Genomic DNA, 12,893 nt, shown 5'->3' on the forward strand with positions numbered 1-12,893 from the left:
TATGTGATATAGGAGGCTTCCCAGGTGGCACAGACAGAGCCTTTTCTACAAACATTAAGTCAATCAACTATTCTAATAGCTCATTTAAGCAAGCATATTAGGAGTTTCAGTTCAGTTCAGTTCAGTCACTAAGTCGTGTTCGACTCTTTGCCACCCCCGCTGACTGCAGCACGCCAGGCTTCTCTGTCCATCACCAACTCCAGGAGTCTACTCAAACTCATGTTCATTGAGTCAGTGATGCCATCCAACCATCTCATCCTCTGTTGTGCCCTTCTCCTCCAGTCTTCAATCTTTCCCCAGCATCAGGGTGTTTTCCAATGAGCTAGTTCTCATCAGCTGGCCAAAGTATTGGAATTTCAGCTTCAGTATCAGTCCTTCCAGTGAATATTCAGGACTGATTTCCTTAGGAGTTTAGAATCCCTATTTAACAAATCAAGAATCTAAAGTTCACATTTGCTAAACATTCGTTCAATGGCTATTGATTTCATTACTGGAGATTAGAACCCAGGATAGGACAATTTTTCTTACACTGTAGTCTACCATGCTGCTTCAAAAACATTACCAAATAATAATTACATTATAAAAATTTGAATGTCAGAATGTCAGAAATCTGTGGTGTGCATACCCCAATCTCATCATGTAGCTTAAACTTCATAAATGTTTGCTAGATGAATTGATCTGCATTTCTAGAGTATTTATTTATTTGCTGCACATCTAGTAATTATTCAGAGTGGATTCACAGAAGGACCAAGTTGTTTTATAAACAGAAATGGTCACCCTGAATAACTGTAAAGTTTAGTGTCTAAAAGAAAGACTCTCAAACCAGACTGGCTTTACAATCCCAGCTTTTCAACTTCCTACCTGAGTCACTATGTGGAAGTTACTTTTCATAACCTCTCTGCACACTCCATTTTCCCCTCTGGCGAAAGAAGAGTTAGAATCTATGTATAGTAGGAGGTGCTAAATAAATTGGATTACATGAGTTAATATAAATAGGGGCTCAGGAAAGGGTCTGGCACTTAGCAATCATCATGTGTTTTAGCTATTATCATGCTATTGCTTATTATTATTATTTTACTCAGAAAATTTTGATTGAATACAGGCTCAGCCACATATTTGACCTTCAGAATAGGGTTTTATATCACTAAGATCAATTTTTTCATCTGTACTATTGGATCATGTTTTCAAATTAACATACTGAAAACAGTATTTAATAAAATATAACTTCCCAATAAAATTTACATATTTTAAATTTTCATTTTATTTAATATTGATCAAATATTTCATTTCACTTAATAAATATAGTGTATCAGACCATTTGTTAGTCTCTGAGGATAGAATTGTTTTTATAACAGGTAAAATTATTGTTTTCTGATAATATGAAGAAGGAAATGGCAATCCAATCCATTGTTTTTGCCTGGAGAATCCCGTGGATAGAGGAGCATGATGAGTTGCTGTCCATGGGGTCACACAGAGTTGGACACAACTGAAGCGACTTAGCATGAGTGCATGCATTGGAGAAGGAAATGGCAACCCCCTCCAGTGTTCTTGCCTGGAGAATCCCAGGGACAGTGGAGCCTGGTGGGCTGCCATCTATGGGGTTGCACAGAGTCGGACACGACTGAAGTGACTTAGCAGCAGCAGCAGCAGAGACATAATAAACTGTTTTCATGATGTAATTACATATAGCAAATCCATATTCAACCAGAATACTCAGTTAGAGCTAATATCTGCAACACAAAATTTACCATCCACTGAAATTTTGATTTATGGAGTCTGTCAGTTGTCTGTATATCTTTTAAGTTTGCGAAGGGCATGCTTTAGCTTTTCAGCTCTGGGCGAAAATGGTCAGCCTCCATCTATTCTGTAGATCACACATTTTTGCTGATTAGGATTTATTTGATTTTCTTCTTAGATTAGTAGTGATAAAGCAAATGAAAATGAGATCATCTCTAATGAAGCTGATAGAATTTTAAACCCAGGTGTTCTGACTCAATGTATTCCACCATGTCTTTTAATAATCAATATTAATGATTCAATTTATTAAAGTTATTAGCATCATTGATGACTTTTCCAGGTATAAAATTATGGTCATTATACTTTAAACTTAATCATAAAATTATATGCATACAGAGCCATGCATATACAATTCTGAATATGAAACTGTCACAGAGAAAAATATTAGCTACCAAAATCTACAGTAAAGCAAGCATTAATGTTCTGTGGGAGACTTCCAGTTTAGGCTGGGATAAATTGTGATCACTGTGGTCGCTTAGTACCAGGGAGAGAATAACCTAAACAGGATTCCCCATATTTTTTAGAAGAGCTTCCTGCTACCCCTCACTTAATAGTGATTTTTAATACTACAACACTTAGTTTAACTCTGTATCAGCAACTTTTATATTGGGCAGCTAAATTTATTATATGTGAACATTTATATATTCTGCAGATCACTAAAACAATATGACTTTCTCTTCAATTTACTGCACTAGGAGGATATACTTTAAGAAATGCTGATGTGTGTTGTGTAATTATTATTATACCTCAAGCAGTAAGGCCCACAATAGAACAATTATTTAAGGATATTTTAATTAGCTGCCTTATTTTTTAAATGTCATTGTTTCTTTTTAAAAGTAATATACACCTGAAAGTAGAAATTGGTCACAATGAGCTCCAGCATTTTACACAATTATAAGCATATCATATTTATTTGCATCTCTCAAAATACATGTTTAATCAAAATAGTAATCCAATACTTAGTTTGATTGTCCATGGTAATATTTCTAAACAGTGTCATTTGATTGAGAAATGATGATATATAGTTTGGTGATAACGGTGTAGGGGAGATGTGTGCATTAGGATACATTTTCTTGAAAAATAGCCGGAGAAAAAGTAAAAAGAAGTGGGGTTGATATTTCTTACTTTTGTTCTTTCCCTATTCATGACTCCTTTACATTTATTTTTGAAGTTTGCACTGTGTTCTATGATCTACAATATTGCATTAATTCTTCCCCTTCTTCCTGTTTGTGTTTATGCTTGCTTGTATCATGATATAATTTTTTTTTGCCTCCAATAAATAGTTATTTATTCAGCTAGAGAAATATCACATTTAAACATAGAAAGAAAAATATCCAGTAGTACATTATTTAATAGGAATTCTAATACCATGATTTATGTTTTTCACAACAAAATTAGAAGTTGTTACTCTCATCAAATAACACACACACACAACTGAATAAATTCATCTTCATTTTGGATATTTCTATTTCTTTGTTTTCACTATTACAATGAATTTATGTATTTATGCACTTCCCTAGTCACTTCTTTTCCATCTTCTTTTTTTATATGATGGTAAAGTATAGTTGTTAAGGACCCAGAAGAAGACACAGCTGGACATACATGCACATTCTGTCATTTTTATTGTACCAGTTCAATGAATTGAATAAGTTACTTAAATCTTAATTTTTGCTATCTACAAAATCTAGATAATGTTATTCCCTAACTGGAAGCTCACTTGAAGGCTAAATGAGATCATGCATACAACATTTTGTACCATACTTGGCAAGATGTCACCAAGTATGTGTATTATTGTTTACTTGTGACTCACCTTTGGCTGTTGAAAACCAATCTTTCCTTAAGATTCTATCCTTCATTGAGATTTTCCATTTCTATGGTTCAAGTATGTGGCTCCACTTGTTGTAAAAGTGTTAGTTCCTACAACCTACGCATTCATGATGAAGCGATATAAAAATAAAGTTTAGAAAACTCCACTTAAAGATAAAATGATATTATTGATTTTAAAAGGTTGAGAAGCAAGAATGGATTTATTATTTTAGAGATAGGAAGTGAAGGAAAAGAAAGTACATTGCATCATTCTAATTCTTATTTACATTTTCTGTTATAAGCTTACAATTAATATTAGTGCAGTTACTCGAAATACATATTTATAGTAGAGTATCTGGTATTTTAAATTAGTTGTATATTAATAACCACTTTCACATTTTAACAAAAATGATTCCAAGGTATATAGGCTAAGTAGAATCTACTATATATAGTATAACAGTGAAAGTGTTGCTCAGTCATGTCCAATTCTTTGCTACCCATGGACTGTAGCCTGCCAGGCTCCTCTGTCCACGGGATTCTTCAGACAAGACTACTGCAGTGGGTGGCCCGTGCCCTACTCCAGGGAATCTTCCCAACCCAGGGATCAAACCCTCATCTCTTATGTCTTCTGCACTGGCAGGCAGGTTCTTTACCACTGGCACCAGCTGGGAAGCCCGTGATCAACACAATCAACCTAATGTAACACCCATCAGCCCACATAGTTACCTTTTTCTCTGTGTGTGGTGACACACGTAAGATCAATTCTCTTATTAAATGTCAAGTTTACAGGACAGTAATATCAACTGCAGTCACCATGCTAGGCACTAGATCCCTAGGATTTATTCATCTTATATCAGAAAATTTGTACCCTTTGACAGACATCTCCTTATTTCCCCCACCCTAGCCCCTGGTAATCAGAATTCTACTGTTTACCATGAGTTAAACTTTTTTAGATTCTACATATAAAAGAGATCATACAATATTTGCTTTTCTCTGTCTGGCTTATTTCACATAGATTAATGCCCCTCAGAATCATCCATGTTATTGTAAATGGCAAAATTTATGTTTTCACACTGAGTAATTTTCAATAATATACGCATATCATATTTTCTTTATCCATTCATCCATTGATGGACACTTAGGTTATCTCCAAATCTTGGCTACTGTGACTAATATTGCAATGAACATGGAAGTGCAGACATCACTCTGACACCCTGATTTCATTCCCTTCACCATACATACCCAGAAGTGAGATTGCTGGATGATATGGTGATTCTAGTTTTAATTTTTTGAGGAAACTCTATACTGTTTTTCGATTTACATCCTCAAAAATAGCGTACAAGCAACCTTTGCTATTTATAGAGATTAATAGGCTTTTATTTTAACTTTCTTTAACCAGAAATTGATGCATAAAGCTTTTAATAAAACAAGAGAAAATCTGTCAATATTGACAAATTTGAAACAAAAAAGTTGAAAAATGACCCATTTTAAAACACGTAGAGAAATTATTGCAAGTACATCTGTGAACTAGAACCAAATTATCTTAACTATGAGATTTTTCCAAGTGTCTAATAGAGGTGGTACAAACTATATATTCAAAATTCATAAAAATAATTTTTCATTATATTACCAATATCCTAATATTTAACAAATATATATGCAAAAGGGACTTATTTGAGAAAATGGAAGTATTATTTATAAAATAATTAATATAATGCTAAAAGATTTACAAAAATATCCTGTGATTACACTGTCTAATACAATATATTTTTGAATATGTCTTGTTCTACTAATCATTTACATCTGGATCTTAGCATTCCATTGCTATGCTAAGAACAGTCTTATTACATTGTGATGAATCCGCTAGACTAAGAATTATAATTTTTATAATATTGAATAAGAATTTTAGCCTCTTTGAAGCATTCATATTTAAAATATATTTTATAAACTTCAATCTGCTCTTGAAATTGTCTATCAGATATATTCCTATGTATATTATTCATTATTATTTAAATACTCACATGTAATAATTTCAATGATTGTACTTTAATCAGTTTGTGATACAACTGATTCAAAGCCATTTTTCTGCTGAAAGTTCAGTTCAGTCACCCAGTTGTGTCTGACTCTGCGATGCCATGGAGTGCAGCATGCCAGGCTTCTCTGTCCATCACCAACTCCCAGAGCTTGCTCATATTCATATCCATTGAGGTGGTAATGCCAACCAACTGTTGTCTCCTTTTCCTCCCACCTTCAATCTTACCCAGCAACAAGGTCTTTTCCAATGAGTCACTTCTTCACATCATGTAGCTAAAGTATTGGAGTTTCAGCTTCAGCATCAGTCCTTCCAATGAATATTCAGGACTGATTTCCTTTAGGATTGACTGGTTGGATCTTCCTGAAGTCCAAGGGACTCTCAAGAGTCTTCTCCAACACCACAGTTCAAAAGCATCAATTCTTCAGTGCTTAGCCTTCTTTATAGTCCAAATCTCACATTCATACATAACTACTGGAAAAATAATAGCTTTGACTAGATGGACCTTTGTCAGCAAAGTAATATATCTGCTTTTTAATATGCTGTCTAGGTTGGTCACAGCTTTTCTTCAAAGGAGCAAGAATCTTTTGATTTCATGGCTGCAGTCACCATCTGCAGTGATTTTCAAGCCCCCCAAAATAAAGTTTATCACTATTTACATTGTTTCCCCACCTATTTGCCATGAAGTGATGGAACTGGATGCCATGATACTCATTTTTTTGAATGCTGAGTTTTAAGGAAATTTTTCACTCTCCTCTTTCACTTTCATCAACAGGCTCTTTAGTTCTTCTTCATTTTCTGCCATAAGGGTGGTGCCATCTGAGTATCTGAGGTGATTGATATTTCTCCCAGCAATCTTGATTCCAGCTTGTCCTTCATCCAGCCCGGCATTTCACGTGCTGTACTCTGCATATAAGTTAAATAAGCAGGGTGACAATATACAGCTTTGGCATACTCATTTCCCAATTTGGAACTAGTCTGTTGTTCCATGTCTGGTTCTAACTGTTGCTTCTTGACCTGCATACAGATTTCTCAGGAGGCAGGACAGGTGGTCTAGTATTCCCTTCTCTTTAAGAATTTTCCACAGTTTGCTGTGATTCACATAGTCAAAGGCTTTGGTGTGGTCAATAAAGCAGAAGTAGATGTTTTTCTAGAACCCTCGTGCTTTTTTGATAATCCAACGGATGTTGGCAATTTGATCTCTGGTTCCTCTGCCTTTTCTAAATCTAGCTTGAACATCTGGAAGCTCACAGTTCATGAACTGTTGAAGCTTGGAGAATTTTGAGCATTACTTCACTAGTGTGTGAGATGAGTGCAATTGTGTGGTAGTTTAAACATTCTCTGGCATTGCCTTTCTTAGGGATTGGAATGAAAACTGACATTTTCCAGTCCTATGGCCACTGCTGTGTTTCCCAAATTTGCTGGCATATTGAGTGCAGCACCTTCACAGCATCATCTTTTAGGATTTGAAATAGCTCAACTGGAATTCCATCATCTCCACTGCCTTTGTTCGTAGTGATGCTTCCTAAAGTCCACTTGAATTCACGTTCCAGGATGTTTGGCTCTAGGTGAGTGATCACACCATCGTGGTTGTTTTGGTCATGACGATCTTTTTTGCATAGTTCTTCTGTGTATTGTTGCTTCTTCTGCTTCTGTTAGGTCCATACCATTTCTGTCCTTTATTGTGCCCATCTTTGCATGAAATATTCCCTTGATATCTTTAATTTTCTTGAAAATATCTCTAGTCTTTCCGATTCTATTGTTTTCCTCTATCTCTTTGCATTGATCACTGAGAAAGGCTTTCTTATCTCTCCTTGCTATTCTTTGGAACTCTGCATTCAAATGGGTTGTTTTTTTTCCCCTGCCTTAGGAGAGTTTATTTGGGTTTTCTCTTACCCCAATTGAAACTGAAGTATTTACCAGATCCCATCATTTTTGGCAAGGCCTAAACCAAGTGCTTGACTCACAGACTGTGCAACTGGCAAAAGCTCTTTCAACTTCCTACTTTTTAGTCTAAAGTTTAAAAATCAGCAAATGCTTAGGAAGGTGTCGTGTATTAGGCTCCCTAGTACTTGGGATCTCTGTGATCCTCATTCATTCTGTGACCTTGGTCCCTCAAGTTCCAGCTTCCCTGAGAGATGTCAATCCTGACTTTCACTCTACTAGTCCCGAGAGACTGTCCAAAGCACTGATGAATTCCTCAGCACCCTGATTTTTGTAGAAATTAGTAAAGAAAAAGTGGCACAGGAATTTGGTCTCTGTTCAATCTAGTTCCCCTTTCTGAAGGGGCTTAACTCATGAGCTGTCTGCTAATAGAATTCTCCAATATCTCAAAACAGATTTAAGTGTTTCTTAAAATTAGTTTTCATAGTTGTTCTTCATAATCTGGCATTCTATAAGATATATTATATTGCAATAATTGTATTAGAATATTTATAAAGCAAATTGTTTTATAATGGTAATACTCATCACTATAAATTATAAAAGAAATGAGTTTTTCCTATGAGTTAATATATTTCATTTCTTGCACAATAATCACTTTAGAATATGATAATGTATATTTTAAAAATGAAAATACTATAATATTTAAGATTTATTAGTTCTATCTTATGACAAGATATCTATTCTACCATATGTAGATATAGGTATCTTTCTTCATCGATATATAAGAAAGTTGACAATAAGAACAGGAAACAAATATCTGAAACTACTGTGATTTTTGTCTAATGCCTACAGGAATTGGAAAGCTATTTTAGTATAACTAAGTGCAAATCTTTTTCTGTTTCACTTATCTCCTATCTCTCACTCATCTCTGTCTACATGTATACACACACACACACACATGAGCGTGTGTGCACAGAAGCTTCAGTTGTGTTCAACTCTTTGTGACCCCATGAACTGCAGCCCACCAGGCTGCTCTGTCCATGGGATTCTCCAGGCAAGCATACTGGAGTGGGTAGCCATTTCCTCCTCCAGGGAATCTTCCCAACCCAGGGGTCACACCCATGTCTCCTGTGTCTCTGGCATTGCAGGTGGATTCTTTACCCATTGAGCCACCTGGTAAGTCCATACAACAATAGCATATGTGTGTGTATACCAACTGTACAAACACACACAACTTCACAAACATACATACCAACAGTAACATATAAAGGGTAAAAAGCAGTTGCTTGCAACAAGGTTTCCCATCTGAATAAAGATTTTTGTAATGGTTTGTCAAACCAGTAATCTCTGTGCTTTTTCTACTTAAATTTGAGGAATTTTTCTTTGAGTGCCTAATGCCAGGTATTTACACTTTGTGTTTTGATACTGTACATTGATTTTACCTGAATCAACAAGCACCCTGATTTCATATTATTTAAAATGGCTTCTTTGTTAACTCTATTTCTATGACATACATCATGACCAAGTGGACTTTATCCCAGGGATGCAAGTATTCTTCAATATCCACAAATCAATCAATGTAATACACCACATTAACAAATTGAAAGATAAAAACTGTATGATTATCTCAATAGATGCAGAGGAAACCTTTGAGAAAATTCAACATCCATTTATGATAAAAACCCTCCAGAAAGCAGGCATATAAGGAACATACCTCAACATAATAAAAGCTATATATGACAAACCCACAGCAAACATTATCCACAATGGTGAAAAATTGAAAGTATTTCCCCTAAAGTCAGGAACAAGAGAAAGATGCCCACTATCACCACTACTATTTAACTTAGTTTTGGAAATTTTAGCCACAGCAATCAGAGAAGAAAAAGAAATAAAAGGAATCCAGATTGGAAAAGAAGAATTGAAACTCCCACTGTTTGCAGATGACATGATCCTCTACATAGAAAACCCTAAACACACCACCAGAAAATTACTAGAGCTAATCAATGAATAGAGTAAAGTTGCAGGATATAAAATTAACACACAGAAAACCCTTGCATCCCTATACACTAATAATGAGAAAACAGAGAAATTAAGTAAACAGTTCCATTCACCATTGCAATGAAAAGAATAAAATACTTAGGAATAAATCTACCTAAAGAAACAAAAGACCTATGTATAGAAAATTATAAAACTCTGACGAAAGAAATAAAAGATGACACACATAGATGGAGAAATATACCATATTCATGGATTGGAAGAATCAATACAGTGAAAATGAGTATACAACCCAAAGCAATCTATAGAGTCAATGTAATCCCTATCAAGCTACCAACAGTATTTTTCACAGAACTGGAACAAATAATTTCACAATTTGTATGGAAATACAAAAAACCTCATATAGCAAAAGCAATCTTGAGAAAGAAGAATGAAACTGGAGGAATCACCCTGCCTGACTTCAGGATATATTACAAAGTTGCAGTCATCAGGACAGTATGGTACTGGCAAAAAGACAGAAATATAGATCAATGGAACAAAATAGAAAGCCCAGAGATAAATCCAGACACCTATGGACACCTTATCTTTGACAAAGGAGGCAAGAATATACAATGGAGAAAGGACAATCTCTTTAACAAGTGGTGCTGTGGAAACTGATCAACCACTTGTAAAAGAATGAAACTAGAACACTTTCTGACACCATGCACAAAAATAAACTCAAAATGGGTTAAAGATCTAAAGGTAAGACCAGAAACTACAAAACTCCTAGAGGAAAACATAGGCAAAACACTCTGACATAAATCACAGCAGGATCCTCTATGACCCACCTCCCAGAGTAATGGAAATAAAAGCAAAAATACACAAATGGGACGTAATTAAACTTAAAATCTTTTGCACAATTAAGGAAATTATAAGCAAGGTGAAAAGACAGCCTTCAGAATGGGAGAAAATAATAGCAAATGATGCAACTGACAAAGAATTAATCTCAAAAATATACAAGCAACTCATGCAGCTTAATTTCAGAAAAATAAACAACCCAATCAAAAACGGGCCAAGAAACTAAACAGACATTTCTCCAAAGAAGGCATACAGGTGGCTAACAAACATATGAAAAGATGCTCAACATCACTCATTATCAGAGAAATGCACATCAAAACCACAATGGGGTACCATCTCACGCCAGTTAGAATGGCTGCTATCCAAAAGTCTACAAGCAATAAATGCTGGAGAGGGTGAAGAAAAAAGGAACCCTTTTACATTGTTGGTGGGAATGCAAACTAGTACAGCCACTATAGAGAACAGTGTGGAGATTCCTTAAAAAACGAAATAGAACTGTCATATGACCCAGCAATCCCACTGCTGGGCATACACAGAGGAAACCAGAACTGAAAGAGACACGTGTTCCCCAATGTTCATCACAGCACTGTTTTTAATAGCCAGGAAATGGAAGCAACCTAGGTATCCATCAGCAGATGAATGGATAAGAAGGCCATGGTACATATTCACAATGGAATATTACTCAGTCATTAAAAAGAATAAATTTGAATCAATTCTAATGAGGTGGATGAAACTGGAGCCTATTATACAGAGTGAAGTAAGTCAGAAAGAAAAACACCAATACAGTATACTAACACATATATATGGAATTTAGAAAGATGGAAACGATGACCCTATATGCGAGACAGCAAAAGAAACAGATGTATAGAACAGTCTTTTGGGCTCTGTGGGAGAAGGTGAGGGTGGGATGATTTGCGAGAATAGCATTGAAACATGTTTATTATCATACGTGAAACAGATCCCCAGTCCAGGTTCAATGCATGAGACAGGGTGCTCAGGGCTGGTGCACTGTGATGACACTGAGGGATGGGATGGGGAGGGAGGTGGGAGAGAGGTTCAGGATGGGGAACACATGTACACCCATTGCTGATTCATGTCAATGTATGGCAAAAACCACTACAATATTGTAAAGTAATTAGTCTCCAATTAAAATAAAAAGAAAAAAGATATTTCTATAAATTATTCTAATAAGATTCTAATAATTAAATATTCTAAAAAGGGAAGCTAAAAGATAAAAATGAAATTCTGAGAATATATTTGGAAATATATAACATTTTCAAATACATCAGCTTTGGGGAAGATACCAAAAGAGCTTTAGGTGTTTAAATGAACAGTTTTGGAATGCAAATCTGATCACATATCTTTATTGACCATGATCCTGTCTAAGACAGGAACTGGAAGAAATATGCAGATAATATATTGACTAAGTTATACACAGTTCAGTGAAAAATACAATGACAAAGTCTACTAATTACCTTATCAGGCAAGTTGTCTGACAGATCAAGGACAGATTCTGATAAATCAATTGTTGCATCCATGAAACTTTCTAATTATTTCAACTCAAACATTTGGTTGACTTTTAACATAATGATTCAAGATATTCAAACTTTAGCATTTGGTATACATGAATGTTTAGTAAAAATCAAAATAATAAATGATGATTTGAATAAGCTGTCCAATCAAAACACTGAATAAGGTAGCTTTAAAGAGTTTTATTAATAGAAACTGGTGTTTAAATTAAGAAAATTGTCAATTATGAATGCTGTCATCATTCAAGTAACTGAGAACTGCTGTAACTTGAAACAAAATCTGTTACATAAAAAATCAGTGTGTTTAATTCAGTTATTAATATGATCTAGGACTTAAAGAGTTAGACAGTTTTTTGTGGAATTTTTTCTAAATTTGTGACTTGTACCTTACACCAATAATGACAATAATCTTTTTTGATAACTGAAAGTTTTATGTGCAGTCAGCCCAAATATTCTAAGATACAACATTCTATGTAGCACATGCAAATACACACACACACACACTCATAAAAAGCAAACCATAGCTTTAATTGTTTACACAAACTTTGGTATACTACATAGAGATAATTATACTTGCTATTAATTTATGGCCTTTTACATTGCAAAGGACAATAGTGGTTTTCTTTCCCAATAACATATAATGCACATATATTCACAATTCCTATGTAAATATAAAATTTACTTTGATGGTTTTTTTTCTTCTCTTCTTTAAAGTAGAGATGACAGACTTAACAGTAGAAAAATAGTGTTATATTTTTAAGTAGAAATACTGTGATCTACTTTGAGTGAGAAAAGATGATGGAATCTTAGAATTATTGTTAAGTATAGGCATACCTTGTTGTGTCAATTGAAATGTCTAAGTGCAACAGTGAAATATGATAAACATTAAACATAATTTATTATTTGAGAAATATACACTTTGTATTCCTTGACAGTTGGCAAAAAACAAAGATCAAAAATAGGTAAATTTAAATATTGTTATATTAAATAGCTCAGTAAATGGAAATTTGAAG

The 12,893-nt window shown here is 34.6% G+C and overlaps 1 protein-coding gene across 1 annotated transcript in view; it reads right to left on the reverse strand.

The window, feature by feature from the left end:
- MGAT4C (MGAT4 family member C) overlaps window positions 1-12,893 on the reverse strand; it is a 674,409-nt gene that overhangs the window by 171,245 nt on the left and 490,271 nt on the right. The gene's annotated exons all lie outside the window — the stretch shown is intronic.

This window comes from Dama dama, chromosome 3 (genome assembly GCF_033118175.1).
Source record: "Dama dama isolate Ldn47 chromosome 3, ASM3311817v1, whole genome shotgun sequence".
In the NCBI taxonomy this organism is placed as follows: domain Eukaryota; kingdom Metazoa; phylum Chordata; class Mammalia; order Artiodactyla; family Cervidae; genus Dama; species Dama dama.